This window comes from Lathamus discolor, chromosome 5 (assembly GCF_037157495.1).
Source record: "Lathamus discolor isolate bLatDis1 chromosome 5, bLatDis1.hap1, whole genome shotgun sequence".
Classification (NCBI taxonomy): Eukaryota; Metazoa; Chordata; class Aves; order Psittaciformes; family Psittacidae; genus Lathamus; species Lathamus discolor.
Window position 1 is genome coordinate 55,034,255 of NC_088888.1, and position 8,773 is coordinate 55,043,027.

At 42.8% G+C, this 8,773-nt stretch overlaps 1 long non-coding RNA gene across 1 annotated transcript; it reads left to right on the forward strand.

Annotated features, from left to right (window-relative positions):
• Positions 1 to 535: 535 nt before the first annotated feature.
• Positions 536 to 5,075, forward strand: LOC136014337 (uncharacterized). The gene is made up of 3 exons (XR_010612643.1): positions 536 to 673; positions 2,161 to 2,329; positions 4,104 to 5,075. It is a non-coding gene; the product is annotated as an uncharacterized LOC136014337 (long non-coding RNA).
• Positions 5,076 to 8,773: the final 3,698 nt, after the last annotated feature.

The following is an 8,773-nucleotide window of genomic DNA, read 5'->3' on the forward strand; positions in this document are numbered from 1 at the left end:
GGAGAACAAGGGAAAATCGTGGTGGGAGAGGGGATTGTCCTGCAGGGAAAGTGTCCTGATGCAGGCATTTGCCAGGTACCTGCCCGTACAATGGGTACATGTCACTCATATGCTCTGCTTCCAAAGCCAGGTAACCTGCAGGGCTTGGGGGCTTAGGGTACAGTTTCCTCTAGAACTTTTGGTATGGTTTCAGAAAGGTCAGATTTCTTGTGCTCAGTGAGTCCATGGGCTCACCTGAAGTCCATCACTTACATTATTACTGAACCACCATTTCATTTGTTCCATTCAGCAAAACATAAAGTAGCTCAAGTAATACGTATTTAGTACTACTCTTCAAAGCAGTTTCTCCAGGAACATTTGCTTTCTGTTTATTGAAGTTCTCTCAGATAAAACCACTGATATAAAGAGAGAAAGGCAGCTAACAGACCAGGTGCAAAGAGGGCATGCCAGCATTATCTCATGAGATAGAGGGAAGTGTCTGAGGGAATTGTTTTTTGGTCCATTGATTTCTTCTGTATTGATCTTATAGCAGGAATCAAGCAGACTACTGGAGCAACGTTAAAGAGAGCATATAAAATTATTTAAAATTTAGAAGATCTGGCAATAGCAGTGAGGACACAGACATGACAGAAAGCAACCTGGAGAGCTCAGGAAACCCAGCCCAAGGTGCAAGGTGAATGAATGGGGGTGCATTCCAGCACAGAGTGGCACAGAGTATTTATAATATAGCAAGTGTATAAAGTGGCTCAGCTGGTCAAAAAGCTGTGCACTTGTGGGGCAGGCTTGCACAGATACCAGGGGAGTAAATCCTCATGGTACAGTGAGTCGCTGTCCTGTCGGTGACAGAAGCAGACCATTTATCCCTCTCTGGAAGCTTGGGATGCCTTCCACTGAGTGTTTCATGCTGTTCTCGCCTTCTCGTTCAATTTAAATCTTTTTGGTCTAGAACATGGCTTGTACAGAGACCAGGGTCAAAATGAGAAATATTTAGAGAGGATAATACCTCTTTGTAGGAAGAGAACAGAATTCCATTGCTAGGGCCAGAAGTAGTACAAAGTGCATGTGTCCACGCACCTTTGTTCATATAGCTACGTCTAACCCTCGCCTTCATATTCGCTTTCACATCACCACCCCTCTCCTTTTTCACGTGTGCCTGTGCAGGTACAGACTCTTTAGTGAGGGAGAATGTAAGTCCTTCAAAAACAGTGGAAGAACCTGTTGAATTAATTTTCAGTGTAGCCAGTTTTGCAGCGTTGGGTTGGCTGGACTTTTAATGTTTTGCTGGGGTTCCATGGTTGCTGGCAAAATGCCTATGGAAGTGTTTCACAGAGTCATCTAAGGGAGAAGAAAACCCCATCCTAATAGAACACATTCCAGGAGATGACTAACTTTAAAAATACTTTCTGATACTTGCTCATATAACTCTACATCACACACAAAATTTTAACAGATGAGAAAATGCACCACTGACATATTTTTTTCCTACATCAGTATCTTGTCCAGTAAAGTCATGTTCAGATCTCTCTTGTGAGATATATTACAACACTAAGATCACAAGGGAGAGATAAACACTTGTTCTGAAATACGGTGTAACTGATCTGCTGCTATTTTATACTTCACTAGGTTTGAGTAGTCCACACAATGCCTCATAGAGAGACCTCTGATGTTTTAGTAATAGGAACTTTTCTGCTGACTTCTTTATTAGCACACGATTGCATAGCCTAGTTATTAATCGCTTCATTTACTATGAATTAGCTAAATTAATAACTAGGGCTTAAAAATCTGTATCTTGTTAATATACAGTAAGTCAGCTTTTGAGTGTGGGAGCAATTCATGTTGAAATATTGCCCTTGTATTTTTTAACAGATTGAGTGCTCTTCCTAGACTCAGAATACGCAGACTTAGTGGCTCCCACATAAAAAAAAAAATATAAAATTGTTCGAACAGCAAAGCTGCAAAACTCCAGTTCAAAGGGTGAAAGTTTTGCAGAGTGTTCCAGTAATAATAAATGTAAATTTTGCTATGACCACTTGGTGTCATCTAGTCAGAGCTAGTTAGTTAGCTTCTTGTTTTAGACTTGGTGTTAGTGTTTTAAAAAGTCACATTTAATCTTGATTATCTGAGAACTGGGGGACCAATACCAGTTCTTATTTTCCCCAGGTGAGCTCCTCAGAGACCGTATTGCTGGGTCACCAGAAGGCCACCAGCCTTAACGACTGTATTCGGTCTCAGGAAGGCTGCTTATGGAGCACACCTAGGTGTGTGGCTGAGACTTTTTGCTCTGATTGCAAAGGTATCCTGCTACCAGTGCTGCTGGAGAGCAGACAAGGTGAGTGCACCCTGCTGCTATGCCTGAGATCCAGTGCAACGGTCTGGTGTCCAGCAGGCAGCACTATTAGGGGACACAAGTGGAGCCCTCAGGAGCAAATCTGGTGTCAGCCCAGGACAGCTCTTCTCTCACTCCGCAGCATGAGCCCTCCACCTCTTTGCCAGCCTGCTAGCGAGAGGAAAACACGCAGCCCTTGAATGAGACAAACAACTGCAGGTCTCTGGGGGAAAGCACATTTTTCAAGAATTCCTTGTGAGGTGAAACACTGGGAATATTCTTTTTTTTAATTCTTTGTAAAGAGCCCTTTCTGTTCTGCTCTCCAGTTGGGTGACCCTGCAGTGAGTTACACCCAGCAAATGGATAATTGCTTGGAACTTGGAACCGAGGCTCGGAAAATCTTTTTGTGTTTAAATCTGTACCTAATCAAATATCTACTCACTCTGTGAGGAGCAAGAACATAGACCAGAGAAGGGGAATATTTCACATCAGCAGAAATGAAATGCAATGGTTTGGTTTCATTTCTTTGCTACCACTTAAATTCAGTTTACCAGGAGATGGATTTAGAGAGAGGATGCTTTTGAAAGGGTTTTAATTGTTACATATGTCAGAGTTGGCTGGGTTTTAAATATTTAGGGCAATTGTTTTTGCTGCTGACGGACTAAAGAATCCGATTGTGTCTGGTGCTGCTTACCACAAAAAGTGTAATACAGATAGTGTAATGGAATTTTTAAAAATAGAGGTAGAATTAGGTGCAATTAGTTAAATGCAATAAATGAGTAGCTGGTTACTTACCAGAAAGAAAACGGTCACACCTTGTCAGCACTGTGACAACCCAGTTATTCAAAGATCAGAGCATTGCAGATTGATGTTGACAAACTGGAGGGAAATCACATAAAGTAACTCAAACCGCTTTTGCACTTTAAGGACTGGTTTATGGGAAAGATGAAAACAGCTTGATAAAGCCTGTCTGTCTAGGTACTTGCATAACAATAATGAATGTGATATATTATGCTGAGTGGTGAAGGGCTTGGTGGAAGCTGAGGGATCCAGTAACCACTTACAAAGTTGTAGGCTGTAAGCATGAAGAAAGGAAAGAAGTGGGTAAGGATTACTGAAGGAGCACAAGTGCTAAGATGAAAAGGGGGAAAGCTCATGCCAAACACTAGGAAATATTACCTCCTGTGAGAACTGTTAGGCTGTGGTCAGAAGTTATACAAAACCTCTCAGCTGAGTCATTTAAACTGAATTGTAAAAAACACTAGAAAATATGCTGTATTGGCACAAGGCGAGCCTAAATCAGGAACAACCAGCCTACTCCCTGGTTTCCTTTTTCCCAAGGGGCCTGTACTGCTAGTATGGTAGATATTAATTGACTTAGCAAGAACAGGGATGGCTGGAGGCAAAGAGGGAAAACTCAGTACGTGAGTTTTGTGCATCGCGGGGGCTCGGCGTGGCTGCTCTTAGCAGATGCAGTAGCCCCACGGACATGGCAAGTCGCACTGACAGGCAGGGCACAAACATGCCCTGTCCTGCAATAGGCTATTGTATCAGTTCAGATCTAATCTTCCCTGTATTGCTGATCAAAGAGGTTTATGAGGACAAGAACTGCTAGAAGACATAGTGGGGCAATGCAGGGGATCTGTGACAGCTGCTCCTGTTGCATCTATGTGCATGGGTGGTTGTGTGTGTGAAAGGGGATCAAGGCAGGAGGCTTTCAAAGATGTTTCACCTTGCAGTGCTGATGTGTTTTCACCTCTTTCTCTTGCCACCACAGATTTCCCACATTTTTAGTTCAGAAGAAAAACAGTTGAACCTGGACATTTTATGTTTCCTTCCTTTCTTGTATCGATAAGGCAGGGGTTACAGGGATCTGGGGGGAAGCTCTGCGGCAACCGAAAACTGTCTGGAAAATTGCTCTCTTCAGAGCCTCAGAAGAAAGCTGCAAAGCGACAAAAAAGTATTCTCTGCTGCATGGAAAATACTGGGTCTGTCTTACTCATCCTGCTGAGGTCACCATGGAGGCTTGGTTGTGCCCAGCTGCACTCATCATGCACATCCAGCTAGTGTTATTTACTTCTCCAGGAGATGTCTCCCTGTGGCTTTATCCCATCATGGCCAGCACCGTATTCACCCATCCAAAATCTAAACCAGTCTTTAACATAAATACTGTCTTTACTGTGAGGGAAAACTTGTGATTTTATAAAGTCTCACTTCTCAGTTCGTGTTTGCTGGAGAGTCTTATTTTTAATTTTGGCCACAAAAGCCATGTCAGAGTACGCTGTGAAGGTGATTGATAAGCAGGAATGCTTATTTCCCTATAATACCTGTAACTCGATCATAGCAAAATGACCCCAAAGACACAAAGAATTAAGTACCACATGGACTTTGATGTGATTTATATTCACAGTACTCCTCCGAGTTGCAGAAATGTTTTATCTGGTGAAAAATATCGTTTGTCTTATGCAAGTGCATATGGGATGGGCCAAGGAAGAGATTCACAACAGGATAGCAAAGTTTTAACTCTCACCATTGGCTGGCAAAGCCCATGTCTTTGAGTTGGGCTCCCGATGACATGCAGTGGTGTCATGCAGAGAATGAAGTTCCTCTGAGCAGCACTTACATTCTGGGATGTGTAGTGGCATGTGTAGTAGACATAAATGACATTTACATGTTGCTTAGCATGCTTGCAGGACACACTATGGGTATGTCCAAGCCCCAGGCCTTTTTGGATCTGCAGGACTGCTGTAGGACACAGCCTGAATGTAGAACACCAAAGCAACCCATGCTCAATGTTCTCAGCAACACAGCCAGCCTCGTCTGAGAAGAGTGGTGAAGAGACTGGACTTGCCCTAAGAGAAGGGAGAGAAGGAAAGGGAAAATCTGAGGCAGAGAGCTGTGGGAGAGCCCAGCCTGCTGCTCCTGCTCATGTGTGCACGCCTGGTGAAAGAAGGAGGGAGGATCCCACCAGCAGGAGCTGGTCATGCAAGGTCAAACAGCAAAGTGCGTTTCGCGGGCCTGTGCCACCAGCAGAGCAGACCACGGGGCTGCTATCCTCAGCAGGCCATGGCCCACCTCGGCTGCCTACGTCCAGTCCCAGCGCTGTGCTAGAGCCAGTCCTTTGAAAAACAGCCAGGCTTATCTCTTGCTCTCAAAATCTACTTAGAGATGCAGTGCTTGTTCCTTCCATGGCTTAAAACTGATGGATGTTGGAGTGGATATTTGCATTTGCTTCTGTTGAAGTCATGGCCTTTCGGGATGACCACAGGAAAAAATGAATGAGTGGACCTCCTCTTTGCATGGACAGTACTCTGAACAAGACCCACTGCCAGCCTCTCGACAGCCTGGCGTGGAGGAGGGAAATTTCAGGGGTTAGTGACACATGGCCTTGTGCTCAGCCAGCGCAACCATTCTTTAAGTATTTAGTGAGTAATACTAATAAGTCTTGAAAAGTACTATGTACCATAATTAAGTAGATTTTTGGACATTTTGACCTAGGGATCTTTTTTTCTTACGATGGATTACAGCAGGAGAGGCCAGACACAATGGAAGTCTCTTTGCTTATGAGAGTTGTGTGAGTTGCAAGATGACAGAATGCTCTGCAGAAGATGTCCTTTGTCAGAGCCTTTGGTCTTCACAACTGAGTGTGTTAACTCTGGCTGATCTGCAAAGGTCCATCCCTTCTCTATCTGCCAGACTTGCAATCTGGGTAGCAAAAAGTGGACTTGGCAACTTTCAGTCTTCAACAGGGTCTATGATCTCTTTATTTGATGATGTATTTTTAGCCGAATATGATAGGTATCATTTTCTGGGAGAGAAATGCAGTAAAAACTTCAGTGAATAAATACAAGTTTTTGTTTTCAACACTCTCCTCCTGGACTCCCACTGTCAAGTGACTGCAAAATTCAAAGCGATTATTTTGGCGGTTCAAAAAAATCTGTCATACAGATCTGAGTTTTTTTCCTTGTATTTGTCAATGTGTGACTAAGCACAAGTATTACAGGAAACATGGAAATGTTTGGGCTTTAAAGAATGGCTGTGGAAAAAACCTCCTACTGATTAACAACTGCTGCTCAATAAAATAATTTTCGGATGTCCAAACTGCTGATTGTTCCAGTGAGGGTTAGGTTCTGACCAGAAGGGATCCCACCATGTCATCAGCCTGGGTGCGCTGAGAAGAGGCTTTTCTGCAGCCATTTTCTGCTTCAAAACAATGGAGAAAGAGAGATGCCCATCTTCACTCCCGCTGTGCAAGGATCTGTTTAGTACAATCTTTTAGGGTGGCACCAAAACCATGCGTGAAGGAGCTAGGAGAGGAGCTGGAGCATGAGGAAGCATCTTTGTTTCAAAGATGCAACCTACTGGATGATTAGGAGAGCCCAGCTAGGATGAAAAACAAGAAGGTGTCTCGTGCTTGTTGAAATGTTGAGGGTCAGTGTGGGTGTACCGGGAGCTAGCTGGAAGGACAGCAGCATCAGACAGGAATCCGTGAGATGCTCACCTGCAGCTTCTGTATCCTGAAATTTTCCCTCTGTGGCAGTGTCTTAGGCTGGCTGCTCTCATGCTGTCCTCTGCAGGACTGGCACTTGGGCTGTCCACCAAAGCCCACCAAAGCCCTGGCAGGCATATGGCTGCTTTAATTGTGCCGATTCAACCAATTCCAGTTCTCACATACACACACACACACACACACACACACACGAATTCTTACTTTTATCTTTGTTATGTTCTGTGCCTGTTTCTGCTGTGCTGTGAGGCTCGGGTCTAGGCGGATTGTCTACTGGATGGTCTTTTTCAGGTGTTATGCACAGTGCTACAGCTAAACTGTTCACCTTGAACCAGGGCCTCATTCATGGCGGGTCCAACATTCCTAGCAAATATGTGTTCCCTATGCCAGTTTCTCACTGGGTACAAGACACATCTTCAGCTCCATGCACTTGTGTATTCTTAGTTTAAATGTAGCTGAAGGCAGCAAATTGATGCGACTGCTCTTTTTTTTGGTGTTTTTACAGGCAGACAGCAGATGCCAGGAAGGGTTGCTTACTGACATTAATCATTACCCTGTTGATAGCCCTGGGAAGGCTGCTTTAATTGACCAGAACTGAATCCAGTAATCATATCATGGAAAATATACATCACGTTTATTTCAGTAGCACATCTGAATTACAGTAATATGAGTTCATGGCAAAATTCTCAGTGACTACATTAGAAGCAGGAGCAGAGCCATTGTCTGCTAGCACAGATGTAACGAAGCTGTCCCCCACTGTCTGTTGTGCTTAGGCAGGACAGTGAGTCTATGTCCAAAAAGTCGTAAAATTACCCTGCAGGATCCTGCAGCCTAAACCCTATTCAGGCAAATAAAGAGAAGTCCATGCACGGCAGTTGTAGAATTGCGTTTTCCATTGTTTTTTTTTGAGTATAGCCCTTCAGTGGGAGGGATGGTCACAGTCCCTTCAAACAGCAGATGTGCTTTAATAAGAATACATAAAAGAGACCATCCAAAGAAACAATAATTACAGAAGCATCTCGTCTTACCCAATTATTTACAGAAAATGATAGTTAAACAAACAGCCCAGAAATTAAAGCAACAAGAAAAATGTCCTGAGATTTAGTTTGATCACTTTATGCCTGGGAAAAAGAAAAATAAGTTAATTATCAAACAATATTTGTATATTGACTAATGTGTTAATGAATTCAATTTTTGTTAAATAGCATCAACATGTTAAATGTTACACTGAAAAGAAACAAGGATGAATAGCTGGCCAATATAGTCAATTGAGTACAAAAGGCCTTACTTACAGTGAGAGCTGTGCAGTTGTTTCAGACATTGAAGTAGTTTATTACTATAGGGTTTTAGAGCAGTGCCGATGTATTTCTAGGTAACACCCACCCCCTTAAACTTTGCTGTTTCTGGGAAAGGGGATATAATACCCTGAAAAGCAGAGTACACATAAGCAGTAAGATGTAAAATGTACACATACACATGTACTGAAAAGGTAAGTAGCTTTTAGTTAAATAATTGCCTCCTTTCTTGCAGGAAACGTGTGTTTCAAATCATCAGGAGTGATCTGTAATGGTTTCAAAAGGGAAATTGGTGAGAACATTGGTGCGAGGGATCAGAATTGTCTGTCAGTTTTGAGGAGGTTCCGAGGGGAGGTAGAGCTGAGGTAGATACCAGAATTAGTTTATGTTCCTTTTATATTGTAGTGACTTAGTATGAAATTCTTTAAATATAGCTTACTTAGTAGGGAAGATAGCCTTTTCATAATAATAAGGAAATATCTAGAGGTAGATTGGTGTTTGTAGTTGCCTTGCCTTCAGAAGGAAATCCACCTCTGGGGTGCTTAAAAATTCTCAATTTCTAAAAAATTTTAATCTTTCTTTTAAACCATCATAATAATGCATAAAAACTAAACAATGCTCAGAATTTAACCTTTTTATTTCACT